This window comes from Hyla sarda, chromosome 2 (genome assembly GCF_029499605.1).
Source record: "Hyla sarda isolate aHylSar1 chromosome 2, aHylSar1.hap1, whole genome shotgun sequence".
Taxonomy (NCBI): Eukaryota; Metazoa; Chordata; class Amphibia; order Anura; family Hylidae; genus Hyla; species Hyla sarda.
The window spans coordinates 41,602,859-41,620,674 of record NC_079190.1 but is presented as its reverse complement, the minus strand read 5'-3'; the positions used below and the strand labels follow the sequence as shown (position 1 = coordinate 41,620,674).

The window sequence follows — 17,816 nt, the reverse complement described above, 5'->3', positions numbered from 1 at the left end:
GTGACTGCGCAGTATGAACGCTATGAGTGACTGCACGGTATGAAAGCTATGAGTGACTGCACAGTATGGAAGCTATGAGTGACTGCATGGTGTGAAGCTATGAGTGACTGCACTTAGTGATAGCTATGAGTGACTGTACGGAGTGAAAGCTACGAGTGACTGCCCAGTATGGAAGCTATGAGTGACTGCACAGTATGGTAGCTATGAGTGACTGCACAGTATGGAAGCTATGAGTGACTGCACAGTGTGAGTGCTGGGTGACTGCAGTACAAGTTATAGTGACTGCATGCATGATGTGGAGGATAGGGATTCAAACTACTGTGATTTTATAGCCTTGGTGCCTGGTGACAGCACCGTTTCCTTAGCAGGTTACTTATATTGACCTGCATGTGCCTCACCCCGCATTGGCCGCGTGGGGTGAAACCCGCCTCGGCATTAGCCCCGGGGTCCCAGGGGGCCGTTGCCACTGCTTTGCTGCGTGGTGGTTGCCAGGGAGCCAGCTGTGGCAGAGATTCCGGCTCTCCATCCACTGTGTGGCTCGGCAGTGTTACCCAGGCAACCCAGCACGCCGGGCACACCGACAGACTCACGGGCAGCCGGCGAACGGGAGCCAAAGTGGGTCCCAGGGTCGGTGGACAACCCCCGTCCGCCGCCCGAGAATTGTGACCATGCCGCATGCCATGCTAGAAGCGAGCGTCCTGGATGAAAAGTACCTCATGGCGTGGGGGAGTGACGTCACCCACCCGGCTCCGGGATCGCAGCTGGAGAACCACAGCCAGACCGGGAATAAGGTGACGGTGATAAGTGCTATGTAAGGGGGGGGTTAAGGGGGCCCGGGGAACCCGGGTTACCAGATCCTAGTAAAAGTTCCTGTAGACATGGGACCTCGCGCTGTTGCACTCCTTCCGACCTGAAAAACCACGTACGCCCCGCCTGTATGTTGCGGGGCCGTTTTATAGTGGTGCCTCCTGCATGACCCCGCCTGTAGGTGCGGGGGGGGGGGCGTGGGAATTCACGCCCCTTCGCATAAATTCAGCCTGAAGGCTTCCTACTTGTGCACTTTCTAGTATGCCAATCCTGTTTCTTTGTCCTAAAATAGGAATCACTTCCAGGCACGAAACCTATTGCTACTCCCAAAAATTGATAATTTTTGGATCACTTGGAAAAAGCCATTACTTCCTCCGATATCTCTGTGTAGATAGGAAGTAAGTATAATTTTTGGATACTAATTTTACAAAGCATAAACAATCCACTAGTGCAACATGTTTTTATTCAACCTGTTAGTTACCACCAGATACCATCTGCTTACCTATGGCCATACATGTTGCCGTCACCTTGAAATTAAAAGGGTATTCCAGGAAAAAAAAATTTTTTATCAACTGGCTCCAGAAAGTTAAACAGATTTTTAAATTACTTCTATGAAAAAATCTTAATCCTTCCAATAATTATCAGCTGCTGAAGTTGAGTTGTTCTTTTCTGTCTGGAAACCGTGCTCTCTGCTGACATCTCTGCTTGTCTTGGGAACTGCACAGAGTAGAATAGGTTTGCTATGGGGATTTGCTTCTGCTCTAGACAGTTTCTGAGACAGGTGTCATCAGAAAGCACTTAGAAAATAACAACTCAACTTCAGCAGCTCATAAGTACTGAAAGGATTACAATTTTTAATAGAAGTAATTTACAAATCTGTTTAACTTTCTGGAGCCAGTTGACATATAAAAAAAAAGTTTTTTCTTGGATAACCCCTTTAACTTTGCCTTCAAAACAGCTCAGACGTCCATAGATACATTCCTAGGTGACCTAACATTGTTATACGTGGCTTTAAGGGCTCTTAGACCGTGCTATACACCTGTTTTTGGGCTATTGGTGAAATACAGGTTCGGACACAACTAGTTCAGTTAGAACCAAACTAATATGGGGCATGGAACATCTTAGCTATGAGGAGCGATTAAAGGAGTTACAATTGTTTAGTCTTGAGAAGAGATGTTTAAGGGGGGATATGATAAACGTATATAAGTATATTAATGGCCCATACAAAAAATATGGAGAAAAACTGTTCCAGGTTAAACCCCGCCAAAGGACAAGGGGGCACTCCCTCCGTCTGAAGAAGAAAAAGTTTAGTCTCAAGGGGCGACACGCCTTCTTTACCGTGAGGACTGTGAACTTATGGAACAGTCTACCTCAGGAACTGGTCACAGCAGGAAAAATTAACAGCTTTAAAACAGGATTAGATACATTGCTGGAACAAAATAACATTAATGCTTATGAAGAAATATAAAATCCCATCCCTTCCCCAATATCGCGCCACACCCCTACCCTTCAATTCCCTGGTTGAACTTGATGGACATATGTCTTTTTTCGACCGTACTATGTAACTATGTATCCAGAACTTTTTGCCAGACTTTGGCAAACCAGTAAAATCGAACTTTCAAAAAGTTTGCTCAACTCTATTCTTAAACATACTGTATGTCATATTAACAATACTCTCTTGTAGATACAGGGTGAGCACAACCCTCCAGTGTCTGGTTCTGACCAATTAAGTTGCCATCAACCAGTGGGTGACAATCCCTGACTGTCTGCGATTAATAGGGAAGGAGGTCAGATCTACTAGCAGTCGGACCGGCTTGGGGGTTATAGTAATCGCAGAGAGAAGTATGGTCTGCAGACTAGTCCATAGTGATTTAATGGGTGGAAAGTTCCTCTATATGTGCAGGAGTGAGCCCACCTCGATGAAGCTACATAGACTAGAGCTCTGCCGATCAATGTGACATAGGCGTGACGTAGCAAAGTACCATCTAAAAATAGTCTTCACTATGTGAAATATTCTGAAATATTTACTGACCGAGTGAAATACCAATTTTCTGACAATCTTTCCCAGCTCGATTCTATGTAAAATGTGAGATATTGTCGCAAAACTACAACTTCCAGCATGCCCGGACAGCCTTTTGCTGTCCGGGCATGCTGGGAGTTGTAGTTTTGCAACAGCTGGAGGCCCACTGGTTAAAAATGGACCTATGGAAGGCATCTGCTGTTCTTAACGAGGTATTCCACTGGAAAACATGTTTGTTTGTTATTTTAATCAACTGGTGCCAAGTTAAACAGATTTGTAAATTATTTCTATTAAAAAATCTTAATCCTTCCAGTACTTATCAGCTGCAGTATGATACACAGGAAGGTCTTTTCTTTTTGAATTTCTTTTCTGTCTGACCACAGTGCTCTCTGCTGACACCTTTTAGGAACTCTCCAGAGTAGGAGCAAATCCCCATAGCAAACATATGCTGCTCCGCACAGTTCTTAACCCCTTAACGACGCAGGACGTATATTTACGTCCTGCGCCGGCTCCCGCGATATGAAGCGGGATCGCGCTGCGATCCCGCATCATATCGCGTCGGTCCCGGCGCTAATCAACGGCCGGGACCCGCGGCTAATACCACACATCGCCGATCGCGGCGATGTGCGGTATTAACCCTTTAGAAGCGGCGGTCAAAGCTGACCGCCGCTTCTAAAGTGAAAGTGAAAGTGACCCGGCTGCTCAGTCGGGCTGTTCGGGACCGCCGCGGTGAAATCGCGGCGTCCCGAACAGCTGATCGGACACCGGGAGGGCTCTTACCTGCCTCCTCGGTGTCCGATCGACGAATGACTGCTCCGTGCCTGAGATCCAGGCAGGAGCAGTCAAGCGCCGATAATGCTGATCACAGGCGTGTTAATGCACGCCAGTGATCAGCATTAGAGATCAGTGTGTGCAGTGTTATAGGTCCCTATGGGACCTATAACACTGCAAAAAAAATGTAAAAAAAAAAGTGTTAATAAAGGTCATTTAACCCCTTCCCTAATAAAAGTTTGAATCACCCGCCTTTTCCCATAAAAAAAATAAAACAGTGTAAAAAAAATAAAAAATAAACATATGTGGTATCGCCGCGTGCGTAAATGTCCGAACTATAAAAATATATCATTAATTAAGCCGTACGGTCAATGGCGTACGCGCAAAAAAATTCCAAAGTCCAAAAAAGCGTATTTTGGTCACTTTTTATATCATTAAAAAATGAATAAAAAGTGATCAAAAAGTCCGATCAAAACAAAAATCATACCGATAAAAACTTCAGATCATGGCGCAAAAAATGAGTCCTCATACCACCCTGTACGTGGAAAAATAAAAAAGTTATAGGGGTCAGAAGATGACATTTTTAAACGTATACATTTTCCTGCATGTAGTTATGATTTTTTCCAGAAGTGCGACAAAATCAAACCTATATAAGTAGGGTACCATTTTAACCGTATTGACCTACAGAATAATGATAAGGTGTAATTTTTACCGAAATATGCACTGTGTAGAAACGAAAGCCCCCAAAAGTTACAAAATGGCGTTTTTTTTTCAATTTTGTCGCACAATGATTTTTTTTTCCGTTTCGCCGTGCATTTTTGGGTAAAATGACTAATGTCACTGCAAAGTAGAATTGGCGACGCAAAAAATAAGCCATAATATGGATTTTTAGGTGGAAAATTGAAAGGGTTATGATTTTTAAAAGGTAAGGAGGAAAAAACGAAGTGCAAAAACGGAAAAACCCTGAGTCCTTAAGGGGTTAAAATTGACAGAGGTGTCAGCAGGGAGCACTGTGGTCAGGCATAAAGTAAATCCAAATAGAAAAGAACTTCCTGTGGAGCATACATCAGCTGATTAGTACTGGAAGGATTAAGATTTTTAAATAGAGGTAAATTACAAATCTTTTTAAACTTTCTGGCACCAGTTGATTTAAAAAAAAACATGTTTTCCAGTGGAGTACCCCTTTAAGAACAGCATGTGCCTTCCATAGCTGCCTTCCATAGGTCCATTTTTAACCAGTGGGCCTCCAGCTGTTGCAAAACTACAACTTTCAGCATGCCCGGACAGCCAAAGGCTGTACTCGGGAGGGAATTTATTTATTTATTTTATTTTATTTTATTTTTTTCAAATCAACTGGTGCCAGAAAGTTATACAGATTTGTAATTTACTTCTATTTAAAAATCTGAATCCTTCCAGTACTAATCAGCTGATGTATGCTCCACAGGAAGTTGTGTAGTTCTTTCCAGTCTGACCACAGTGCTCTCTGCTGCCACCTCTGTCCGTTTCAGGAACTGTCCAGAGCAGGGGAGGTTCACTATGAGAATTTGCTCCTGCTCTGGACAGTTCCTTGCAGGCACAGAGGTGTCAGCAGAGAGCACTGTGGTCAGCCTGAAAAGAACTACATTCCTGTGGAGCATACAGCAGGTGATAAGTACTGGAAGGATTCAGATTTTTAAATAGAAGGAATTTAAAAATCTGTCTAACTTTCTGGCACCAGTTGATTTGAATTTCTTTTTTTCTCTCCAGAGTACCCCTTTGAGAACAGCAGATGCCTTCCATAGCTGCCTTCCATGATTGAAAGCAAAAGGTACATTTTTAACCTGTAAACCGGTCTGAATATTTGTCGCCGTCACAGCACTGACGCAGCCCTGAAATATTATTTTAAGTATTTGTTTCCAATTACATTGTCTCCCGGTATCTGGTGACTGGCAGAACAGTTGGCAGTGATTGCCCATTAATGACATGTCTTTGCTGGTTAATCTGCTTTGCTTCTAGACACATTGTAAATTTGGAAGTTGATAAATTCAGCATTACATTTGCATTCTCGATCCCTCACGTGCGTCCATTGAGCGGTTAATATTTTGGAGTACACCAGTCCTGTTGACTGAACGCATTACATTATCTTGCCAGCATTAATAAATCAGTATTTGGAAACTATAAACCTTTCAAGGGAGAAGAAAGCTAGAAATGATTAGAAGCTGACAGCTAGAACAAAGCTTTTGGGGCGCAAATGAAAAAAAACTCATGACAATCACAAAGTAATTAAAACTGAGCGGTAAAACTTTTATTATTATAATGAAACACCTCCAGTACAAGTGAGGTTGTTCGGTCATCTCATCTACTTGGATATCATGTATAGTATGTTCCTTTGATATATATATATATATATATATATATATATATATATATATATATATTTATATATTCCATAACCTGGAAATATTTATTTTGGATGGACTGGTACCAACTGTTTTACATTTTTTTTTTTAAGATGTATAGTTTTTTTTTTTTTTCACTTGTGTTGATTTTGACTTATGCCAAAGTAATAAAACAACACAGTACAACAGGACAAACTAAACGTATAAGCAATGTCAAACTAGCTGGGTCGGTAACATAGATAGCAGTGTGGTACAGAAACAGTAAGCCAAAATGAGTAGTAAGAGAACAAGCCAAGCAGTAATAAAGCAAAACAGTACAAAAGTCAGGGATTAGCTCAGGACACAATGACCCTGAGTCAGAAACTGGAGTGATTTTCCCAAGCAACCAATCACAGCTCATGTTTTAGATCTTAAAGGAGAACTCCAGAATATAAAAATTGTCCCCCATACTGCCAGCAGTAAAAAAAAATAAAGATGTACATGCCTCCGGTAACCGGCTCCGGTGTCCGCCACGGTCCTCTTCCTGGTTTTACTGCGCTCGGCCGGCGATAGGCTGAGCGGCAGTGTGACGTTTTCGGCCCCGGCAGCAGGTGCCGGTGTAGTGAAGAATTTTGTGTCCTGAAGCGTTCTCACACTGCCGCTCAGCCTATCGCCGGCCGAGCTGCGGCTGGTGATTGGCTGAGCGCAGTATGATTCTCCGACCACCGGCAACCAGGAAGAGGATCACGGCGGAGATTGGAGCCGGTTACCGGAGGCCCCGGGGGAGCGGAGGAAGGTATGTAAATCTTAATTTTTTTTACTGCCGGCAGTATGGGGGACAATTTTTATATTCCGGAGTTCTCCTTTAACCCCAGAGCATACCTGTACGCCCGTGGAAATTCTGGTCCCCAGAAGTTCAGCAGACAACCCGTGCAAACCCCTGGGGGTTCCTGAGACCCCCCCCCCATGTCGGCGATTGCCGCAAATCGCTGATCAATGCATATCGGAGATTTGTGGTGATTCCGGGCTGATCGGGTCTCTGGCGACCCGATCGCCCAAAAAATTATCATCCTAATAGATAGGAGTGAGGTGGCACGGGTGTCACCTCCTCCTATGCTCTGCGATTGGCCGGTCAGGACTAGAAGTCGGGGCAGAGTGGGGAAAGATGGCGGCGACAGCTGTAGAGGCCGTTGATGCCAGGGGGACCGGCGGCAGATACCTGCAGGACAGAAGAAAGGAGACACAGGCAAGTGGATGCAGCGGTGGCGACATCAGAGGCAGCAGTGAAGATCGCTGTAAAGGGATCTTCACTGCTGCTTCTAGGAGTTTCAAAACTACAACTCCCAGCATGCCCAGACAGCCTTTGGCTGTCTGGGCATGCTGGAAGTTGTAGTTTTAAAAAATCTGGAGGGCCACAGTTTGGACACCACTACACAGTAGTCTCCAAACTGTTCTCCAGATGTTGAAAAACTGCAACTCCCAGCATGCACTGATGGACTGTACATGCTGGGAGTTGTAGTTTTGCAAAAACTGGAGGCACACTGGTTGCAAAACTCTGAGTTAAGTAACAAACTCTCAGTGTTTTGCAACCAGTGTGCCTCCAGTTGTTGCATAACTACAACCCCCAGCATGCACGGACAGCCTAAGGGCATGCTGGGAGTTGTTGTTTTGCAACAGCTGGAGGTTTGCCCCACCCCATGTGAATGCTGCTGGGATTTTTGTTAAAGCTGGAGGCCCCGTGTTTGGGAAACACTGCCGTAGGGTAATTTTCATATTGGAGGCAAGTATCATTCTTGCATCTGGGTCTGTCCCATGCAAATCCCTAATTTAGGCCTCAAATGCGCATGGCGCTCTCTCACTTCGGTGCCCTGTCGTATCTCAAGGCAACAGTTTAGGGCCACATATGCGGTTTTTCCGGAGAAATTGTCTAACAAATTTTGGGGGGCTTTTTATCCTTTTACCCCTTATGAATAGGTAAAGTTGGGATCTACTCCAGCATGTTATTGTAAAAAAAATGTTATGTTTACACTAACATGCTGGTGTTGCCCCATACTTTTCATTTTCACAAGAGGTAAAAGGGAAAAAAGCCCCCCTAAATTTGCAAAGCAATTTCTCCCGAGTACAGAAATACTTGGGAGACGTAAAATGTGGACGTAAAATGTGGACGTAAAATGCTCTGCGGGCGCACAACAAGGCTCAGGAGTGAGAGTGCATTATGTACATTTGAGGTTATTTGCACAGGGGTGGCTGATCGTTACAGCAGTTCTGACATAAATGCAAAAAAAAGCATTGTAGTGCACCATCAGAGCACTTTACGTCCACACATGGGGTATTTATATACTCAGCAGAACTGGTGTTACAAATTTTGGGGGGCTTTTTTCCTGGGGTAGCATCAGCATTTTAGTGAAAAAAATCTAATTTTTCATTTTCACGTCCAACTATAGCGGATATTTGTCAAACACCTGTGTACGTTCCTTAAAGGGGTGTTGTTTCCAAAATAGTGTGCCATGTGGGGCTTTTTTTTTCTTTTCTGGCACCATAGGTGCTTCCTAAATGCGACATGCCCCCCCCCCCCAAACCATTTCAGCAAAATTTGCTTTCCAAAAGCCAAATATGGCTCCTTCTCTTGAGCATTGTAGTTCACCCGCAGTACACTTGACATCCACACATGAGGTATTTCCATATTCAGAAGAGATGCGGTTACAAATTTTGGTGGGCATTTTTTCCTATTACCCCTTGTAAATATGTAAAATTTGGGGGAAAACCAGCATTTTAGTGAAATTTTTTTGCATTAGGGGGGCCCCCTGTGGTGCCAGAACAGTGGACCCCCCCCCCCATATGTGACCCCATTTTGGAAACTACACCCCTCACAGAATTGAATAAGAGGTGCAGTGAACATTTACACCCCACTGGCGTTTGACAGATCTTTGGAAAAGTGGGCTGTGCAAATGAAAAATAAAATGTTTCATTTTCACGGACCACTGTTCCAAAAATCTGTCAGACACCTGTGGGGTATAAATGCTCAGTGTACCCCTTATTATATTCCTTGAGGGGTGTAGTTTCCAAAATGGGGACACATGTGGGGGGGTCCACTGTTCTGGCACTATGGGGGCTTTATAAACACACATGGCCTTCAATTTTGGACACATTCTCTCTCCTAAAGCCCAATGGAGCTCCTTCTCTTCTGAGCATTGTAGTTCGCCCGCAGAACACTTTACATCCACATATGGGGTATGTTCTTACTCAGAAGAAATGGGGTTACAAATTTTGGGGGGCTTTTTTCCTATTCTCTCTTGTGAAAATGAAAAATGTAGGGTAACACTAGTATTTTAGTGAAAATTTTTTTTTTTAATTTTCACATCCAACTTTAACTAAAACTCGTCAAACAACTGTGGGGTGTTAAGGCTCACTATACCCCTTGTTAAATTCCATGAGGGGTGTAGTTTCCAAAATGGGGTTATATCTGGGTGTTTTGCGTTAATGTCAGAACTCAGGGATAAAATAAGCCACCCCTGTGCAAATCACCAATTTAGACATCAAATGTACATGGCACGCTCTCACTTCTGAGCCATGTTGTGCGCCCGCAGAGCACTTTACGCCCAGATATGAGGTATTTCTGTACTCAGGAAAAATTACGTTACAAATTTTTGGGGTCTTTTTTTTCTTTTACCGCTTGTGAAAATTCTAAGTATGGGGCAACACCAGCATGTTAGTGTAAAAAATTTTTTTTTACACTAACATGCTGGTGTAGACGCCAACTTTCCCTTTTCATAAGGCGTAAAAGGAGAAAAAGCCCCCCAAAATTTGTTAGGCAATTTCTCCCGAGTACAGAGATACCCCAAATGTGGCCCTAAACTGTTTCCTTGAAATACGACAGGGCTCCAAAGCGAGAGAGCGCCATGCGCATTTGAGGATTAAATTGGGGATTTGAATCCGCCACAAAAAAACTTTACCCCAGCGTTTCCCAAACAGGGTGTCTCCAGCTGTTGAAAAACTCCCAGCATGCCTGGACAGTCAGTGGATGTCCGGCAATAATGGGAGTTGATGATTTGCAACAGCTGGAGGCTCTGTTTTGAAAACAGTGCCATCCAAGATGTTGTTTTATGGGGCGGGGGGGGGGGGGCTGTGTAAGGGTATTTGTATATGTAGTGTTTTACTTTTCATTTTTTGTAGTGTAGTGTATTGTAGTGTTTTTAGGGTACATTCACACGGGTGGGTTTACAGCAAGTTTCTCGCTGGGAGTTTGAGCTGCGGCGGAAAATTTGCAGCATCTCAAACTTGCAACGGAAAACTCGCTGTAGACCCACCCATGTGAGTGTGCAAACCTCCAGCTGTTGCAAAACTACAACTCCCAGCAAGCACTGACATACCATACATGCTGGGAGTTGTAGTTATGCAACAGCTGGAGGCACATTGGTTGCAAAACATTGAGAGTTTGTTACTTTACTCAGTGTTTCACAACCAGTGTGCCTCCAGCTGTTGCAAAACTACAACTCCCAGCATTTACACTCTCTCAGTGCATGCTGGGAGTTGTATTTTTACAACAGCTGGAGGCACACTGGTGGCGAAACACTGAGTTAGGTAGCAAACTCGGTTTCAAAACCAATGTGTCTCCAGCTGTTGCAAAACTGCAACAATCAGCATGCATTGACAGTCAAAGGGCATGCTGAGAGTTGTTGTTTTGCAACAGCTGGAGGCACACTGCTACAACTCCCAGCATGCCCTTTGGTAGTCTGTGCATGTTGGGAGTTGTAGTTATGCAACAGCTGGATGTACACTTTTTCATAGAAAAAATGTGCCTCCAGCAGTGGCATAACTACAACCCCCAGCATGCACAGACTACCAAAGGGCATGCTGGGAGTTGTAGTTGGAACTTCAGCTGTTGCAGAACTACAACTCCCAGCATGCCCCTTGGCTTTGCATGCTGCGAGTTGTTGCTAAGCAACAGCAGGAGGTGAACAGGCTTCACCACCTGCTGTATTCTGCCGCCAGGATCGCCGCCGCTGCTGCCACTGATCCTGCTGCTCCTGTCGCCACCACCGCACACGAGGGGACCCCTGCCAGACCAGGGCAAGGTAGGAGAACCCCTCCGGCCCTGATCACTGCCATGATCGCCATCCCGATCACCAGGGTCGTGATTGGTCGGTCGTTCCGACCGATCAATCACGTGATCGTGAGGTGGCACCTCACTCCTGCTGGGTAAGAATGAATGGGGCTGTCTCGGACAGCCCCATTCACCCTTTTTTCCGAGTCACCGGGTCACCAGAGACCCAATTGACCCGGAATCGCCGCAAATCGCCTGTCTGAACCATCCAGGGGTTTGCACGGGGTGCCTTCTGATAGATACCAGCAGTCACCCCGGTCCGGTCCCCCCCCCGGCGAGCGGTGGGGACTGGAATTCCCTATGCCCTTAGTCCTTAAGGACTTTAAAACGGGGGTGTATGGATACGCCCGGCATCCTTAAGGGGTTATGGACCAGAGCATTTTTTGCACATCTGACCACTATCACTTTCAGCATTAATAACTCTGGGATGCTTATTCTAATCATTCTGATTCCCGAGAATATTTTTTTTATGACATATTCTACTTTAACATAGTGGTAAATTTTGGTCAATGCTTACATCATTTCTTGGTGAAAAATGTCCAAATGAAAAATTGGAAAGTTTAGCATTTTTCCAACTTTGAAGCTCTCTGCTTATAAGGAAAATAGGCATTCCAAATAAATTATATATTGATTCACATATACAATATGTCTACTTTATGTTGACATCATAAAGTTGACATGCTTTTACTTTTGGAAGACATCAGAGGGCTTTAAAGTTCAGCAGAAATTTTCCAATTTTTCGGGGAGCATGTCACATTTAGGAAGCCCCTATGGTGCCAGAACAGCAAAAAAAAAAAAAAAAAAACACATGGCATACTATTTTGGAAACTACACCCCTCAAGGAACATAACAAGGGGTACATTGAGCCTTAACAACCCACAGGTGTTTGACGACTTTTCGGTAAAGTCGGATGTATAAATGATTATTTTTTTTCACTAAAATGCAGTTTCATTGTACCCATTATTACATTCTGTGAGGGGTGTAGTTTCCAAAATTGGGTCACATGTGTGGGGTGTCTACTGTTCTGGCACCATGGGGGCTTTTGTAAACACACATGGCCTTCAATTCCGGACACATTCTCTCTCCAAAAGCCCAATGGCGCTCCTTCTCTTCTGAGCATTGTAGTGCGCCCGCAGAGCACTTTACATACACATCTATGGTACTTCCATATAGAAATGGGGTTACAAATTTTGGAAGACTTTTTCCCTATTTTCCCTTGTGAAAATGAAAAATAAATTTTTTCTCATTTTCACATCCAACTTTAACAAAATATTTGACAAACACCTGTGGGGTGTTAATGCTCACTATACCCCTTGTTACATTCTGTGAGGGGTGTAGCTTCCAAAATGGGGTCACATGTGGGTATTTACTTTTTGCGTTTATGTCAGAACCGCTGTAAAATCAGCCACCCTTGCTCAAATCACCAATTGTACATGGTGCTCTCTCACTCCTGAGCCCTGTTGTGCATTTTCAGAGCATTTTACGTCCACATATGAGGTATTTCCGTACTCAGGAGAAATTGGGTTACAAATTTTGGGGGTCTTTTTTTCCTATTTACCTCTTGTGAAAAGGAAAAATGTGGAGCAACAGCAGAATGTTAGTGCAAAAAATAAAAATTAATTGCAATAACATTCTGGTGTAAAACCCAACATTACCTTTTTATGAGGGGTAAAAGGAGAAAAAGCCCCCCCAAAATTTGTAGCGCAATTTTTCCAGAGTACGGAAATACCCCATATGTGGCCCTAAACTGTTGTCTTGAAATACCACAGGGCTCCGGAGTGAGAGAGCGCCATGCGCATTTGAGGCCTAAATTAGGGACTTGCATAGGGACGGACCCGGATGCAGGCATGGCGCTTGCCTCCTCCACCAAAAATACTGTATGGAAGTGTTTACCAAACAGGGTGCCTCCAGCTGTTGCAAAACTCCCAGCATGCCTGAAGAGCCCATGGCTGTCCGACAATACTGGGAGTTAATTTGCAATAGCTGGAGGCTCCATTTTGGAAACCGTGTCATACGAGACGTTTTTAATTTTTATTTGGGGGGGGGGGGGCAGTGTAAGGGCATGGGTATGTAGTGTTTTTTTTTACCCTTTATTTTGTGTATTGTCATATAGTTTAGTGTTTTTAGGGTATGGGGGTTTACAGCGAGTTTCCCGCTGGGAGTTTTAGCTCAAATTTAACCCGGGGTACTCGCTGTCAACGACTATACAGTGATGTCCAAATTGTAGCCCTCCAGATGTTGCAAAACTACAACTCCCAGCATTCCCACACAGCCTTTGGCTGTCTGGGCATGCTGGGAGTTGTAGTTGTGAAACTACAAGGCAGCAGTGAAGATCACTTACCAGATCTTCACTGCTGCCTCTGTCTCCGCCGCTGCCTGCATTCTGCTGCCACCGTTCCTTCCCGCCGCTGGTCCCTGTCTCTGACAGCCCCGATAACCACTATTTTCCAAGCGATTGGGTCCCCAGAGACCCGATCAGCCCAGAAAAGCCATGATTCGCCGGTCAGAATTGATCGGTGAATCAAGGCGATCGCCGACAAGGGGGGGGGGGGTCAGGACCCCCTAGTCAATGTCTTGGGATGGCTTCTGATAGTTATCAGCAGTCATCCTGTTCCGATCACCGCGTCTGGAGATGCGGTGATCCAGGAAAAATGTGCCGTAAATTTACGGTGCTGTGCACTAAGTACTTCTTAGCAATGTCGTACATTTACGGCGCATGTCCTTAAGGGATTAAAGGGGTACTCTAGTGGAAAAAAATTTACCAATTGGTGCCAGAAAGTTCAACAGATTTGTAAATTACAAACCTATCCTGCTCTGGACAGTTCCTGATATGAACAGAGGTGTCAGCAGAGAGCACCGTGGTCAGACTGAAAAGAATTACACAACTTCCTCTGGAGCATACAGCAGCTGATAAGTACTGGAAGGATTAAGATTTTTAAATAGAAGTAATTTTCAAAACTGTTTAACTTTGTGGCATCAGTTGATAAAAAAAAATAAAAAAAAATACATGTTTTCCACTGGAGTACCCCTTGACTTACATCCAATTGAGTTCTGTTCTAAAAGACCACAGCCCTCTTACTGAGGTTTCAAATTTGGATTCCTCTGACTAGCAGCCAATGGATATAGTAATGATAATCTTTAGCGCAATGACAATATTTTTTCTTTATGTTATGCAGCATAATGTACAATTTGTACTCTGAAGGAAAGTGTCTGTAGTTTCCCTTCCCGACACTTATTTTTGCTGTTACTGTATTTTTATAGAACTTGCAATGTGGTTGAAAAGTTAGTAAAACCTGGTAATGAGACATATGCAGGAAATGTATGAAAAAGACAGAGCTTTACATGCGTATACACAGGAGTCACCACCAGGGGTCAAGTCCTGGGAAAAACGTATGGGCACTCACCCAAGATTTCCACTCAAGAGCTGGTTCTGCAGGACTCCTGCTGATGGGAACAGTGCTCCTGCTGTGGAAAAAGTGCAGGAACTCCATTCCCATGCATTCCTGCTGGACTTGAGCCCTGGTCACCACCATCCCAACCCAACCTGAGAGAATTAAGTGTTTTAAAAACAAAGATAGCGCTAGATCTGGGAAGTATAGAATACTGTCTCTTACATAGGCCGCACAGAGAAGATAGCTGTAGGATAAAGTATCCTTCCTTTCATAAACATACGGTACATGTTAAAGGGGTACTCCACTGCTCAGCATTTGGAACACACTGTTCCGAATGCTGGAGCCGGCGCCAGGAGCTCGAGAGGTCATAGTCCCGCCCCCTCATGAGGTCACACCCCTCCCCCCTCAATGCAAGTTTATGAAAGGGGGCGTGACTCACGCCCCCTCACATAGACTTGCATTGAGGGGGCGGGGCGTGATGTCGTGAGGGGGCGGGACTATGACCTCACAAGCTCCCGATGCCGGCTCCAGCGTTCAGAACAGTTTGTTCCAAACGCAGAGCAGCGGAGTACCCCTTTACAATCAGTATAACATGAATGTTTATGTTAATAGGATAGTGGTTGCGCTACAGCCAGACACTTACGGCAGCCCCTGTCTACTAAGGAATAAGGGATCAATCAAGTTGAAATCTAACTTGCCTGATATAAGAGGCTTTAGTAAAACAGAAAAAGATGCAGTCCTACCAGGTATAGGGGAAACAGGAAAAAATAGAAGGAATAAGAACAAGTGTCTAAAACATAAATAAATAAATAAATTGTATTTATTGAGTAATAGTCTCAATGGTGTTCTATAGTCTGGGCAGGGCCCTTGCAACAGACTGAACAAAATGTATTAAAAGAATATTAAGACATGTATTGTACATAAAAGATACATAAAATTTGCACTGTTGATTGTTAAAAAGTCTTGAGAATAAAATATATTCGGGCTAGTGGGTTAACAAGGTCAAATAGCAGTTTTGGGAGCGCTGGAGGCTCCTAAGTAGATGCCCACTGTAACAGTTTGTGCGTGTATTAGCGCTGACAGCACAGAGACCGGGTAAATGAGGAACAAAGTTAGAAGATCAGGCACTTAGTGCCTCTTACCGGCTCCTGGCGGAGGACGATTTCCGGAATACGGCAGCGTTTGTAGATGTATTTGTGGTTAGTGATGTCGCGAACATAAAATTTTCGGTTCGCGAACGGCGAACGCAAACTTTCGCAAATGTTCGTGAACCGGCGAACCGGGCGAACCGCCATTGGCTTCAATGGGCAGGCGAATTTGAAAACCCACAGGGACTCTTTCTGGCCACAATAGTGATTAAAAAGTTGTTTCAAGGGGACTAACACCTGGACTGTGGCGTGCTGGAGGGGGATCCATGGCAAAACTCCCATGGAAAATTACATAGTTGATCCAGAGTCTGGTTTTAATCCATAAAGGGCATAAATCACCTATTATTCCTAAATGGTTTGGAATAACATGCTTTAGCCCCCTTTAGGCAGCACATAGAGTCCCCCTTTAGGCATCACATAGTTAGATCCCCCCTTTAGGCAGCACATAGATTCCCCCATGTTAGGCAGCACATAGTTAGAGCCCCCCTTTAGGCAGCTCATAGGTAGAGCCTCCCTTTAGGCAGCACATATAGCCCCCTTTAGGCAGCACATAGTTAGATCCCCCCTTTAGGCAGCACATAGATTCCCCCATGTTAGGCAGCACATAGTTAGAGCCCCCCTTTAGGCAGCACATAGAGCCCCGCTTTAGGCAGCACATAGATTCCCCCATATTAGGCAGCACATAGTTAGAGCTTCTCTTTAGGCAGTACATAGAGCCCCCTTTAGGCAGCACATATTTAGATCCCCCCTTTAAACAGCACATAGATTCCCCCATATTAGGCAGCACATGGTTAGAGCCCCCCTTTAGGCAGCACATAGGTAGAGCCTCCCTTTAGGCAGCACATAGAGCCCCCTTTAGGCAGCACATAGTGTGATCCCCCCTTTAGGTATCACATAGTTAGATCCCCCTTTAGGCAGCACATAGATTCCCCCATGTTAGGCAGCACATAGTTAGATCCCCCTTTAGGCAGCACATAGATTCCCCCATATTAGGCAGCACATAGTTAGAGCCTCCCTTTAGGCAGCACATAGAGCCCCCTTTAGGCAGCATATATTTAGATTCACCCTTTAGGCAGCACATAGATCCCCCCATTTTAGGCAGCACATAGGTAGAGCCCCCCTTTAGGCAGCACTGGTTTTATTTCACAGTCAAAAAAGGCATTTTTTATTTTATTTTAACAACTGTCACACCAAATGTGATTTGCACTAGTGTGGCAATGAGCAAAAAAGGTTGCCAGCGGAGTTCCCCTTTTAAGCAGAGGTCCCCAACCAGGGTGCCTCCAGCAGTTGCAAGACACACGGACTGCATTTATAGCCCTTTTAATACTGTAGTTAGTTGCTTGAAGGAACTTAAGTTTTATACTGGAGTACCCCTTTTAACCAGCGGTTCCCTCCCAACCAGGGTGCCTCCATCTGTTGCAAGACACATGGACTGATATTTGAGCCCTAAAAAGGGCTTTTTTGGGTGCTGTCCTTAAAGCAGATGTTACACTAGGGCTTTAGGAGTAAAGTGGACCCTGAATACACCACCTAGCAGCAACCTAGATATCGCTTTCCCTATACAGCAGGAGCAGCTTCTCTGACCCTCCACTTTCTAAGCCTGCAGCATGCCGAATGAAGGTAAAATGGCGTCCGTGCAGGAGGTAGGAGGGTCTGGAAGGGAGGGACTGCTGCTGATTGGCTGTAATGTGTCTGCTGACTCTGACTCACAGGGACAAAGTTTACCGCAATGTTAAAATATAGGCGGCGAATCGAACTTCACATATGTTTGCCTGGCGATGCGAACGCGAACATGTTAAGTTCCCCGGGAACTGTTCGCCGTCGAACAATTCGCGACATCTCTATTTGTGGTACGTCCCCTTTGATACGACGGCATGGGAAGATGTAAGAGAGACGCACGGAGTCCGGTGATAGTGGTGTCCTGGATGCCTCTCAGTCCCGGTAGCACGGGAGCAGATGAGAGAGGGGTCCAGTGTTGAAGATGAGTTTAACAGCGTCTGGCAGCGCTGTGAAGTGCCTCTATGCCCTGACGGCACGGAGGTCAGATGTAGAGGTGAGGATAGCCCGATAGGTGTCCCGATCAAAGTGCAGATTATAGCAGTCTAAACCAGACGCGTTTCGGGGAGCTGGGTCCCCTTTTTCAATGGTCACAATGCAACAGACTGAACTGATATAAGAGGCTATTTGAGCTGCTCACAGTTTGACCAATGCCATAGA

General features: G+C 44.8%; 1 long non-coding RNA gene across 2 annotated transcripts in view; it reads left to right on the top strand.

Annotated features, from left to right (window-relative positions):
* The first annotated feature begins 577 nt into the window (after positions 1-577).
* Positions 578-17,816, top strand: part of LOC130357607 (uncharacterized) — a 37,247-nt gene continuing 20,008 nt past the window's right edge. Inside the window, exons 1-3 of one of the 2 annotated variants that reach the window (XR_008889192.1) lie at positions 578-791; positions 2,492-2,649; positions 5,345-5,405. This is a non-coding gene — a long non-coding RNA (uncharacterized LOC130357607). The remainder of the gene's footprint in view (positions 792-2,491; positions 2,650-5,344; positions 5,406-17,816) is intronic. The other variant, XR_008889193.1, reaches the window with a different exon arrangement.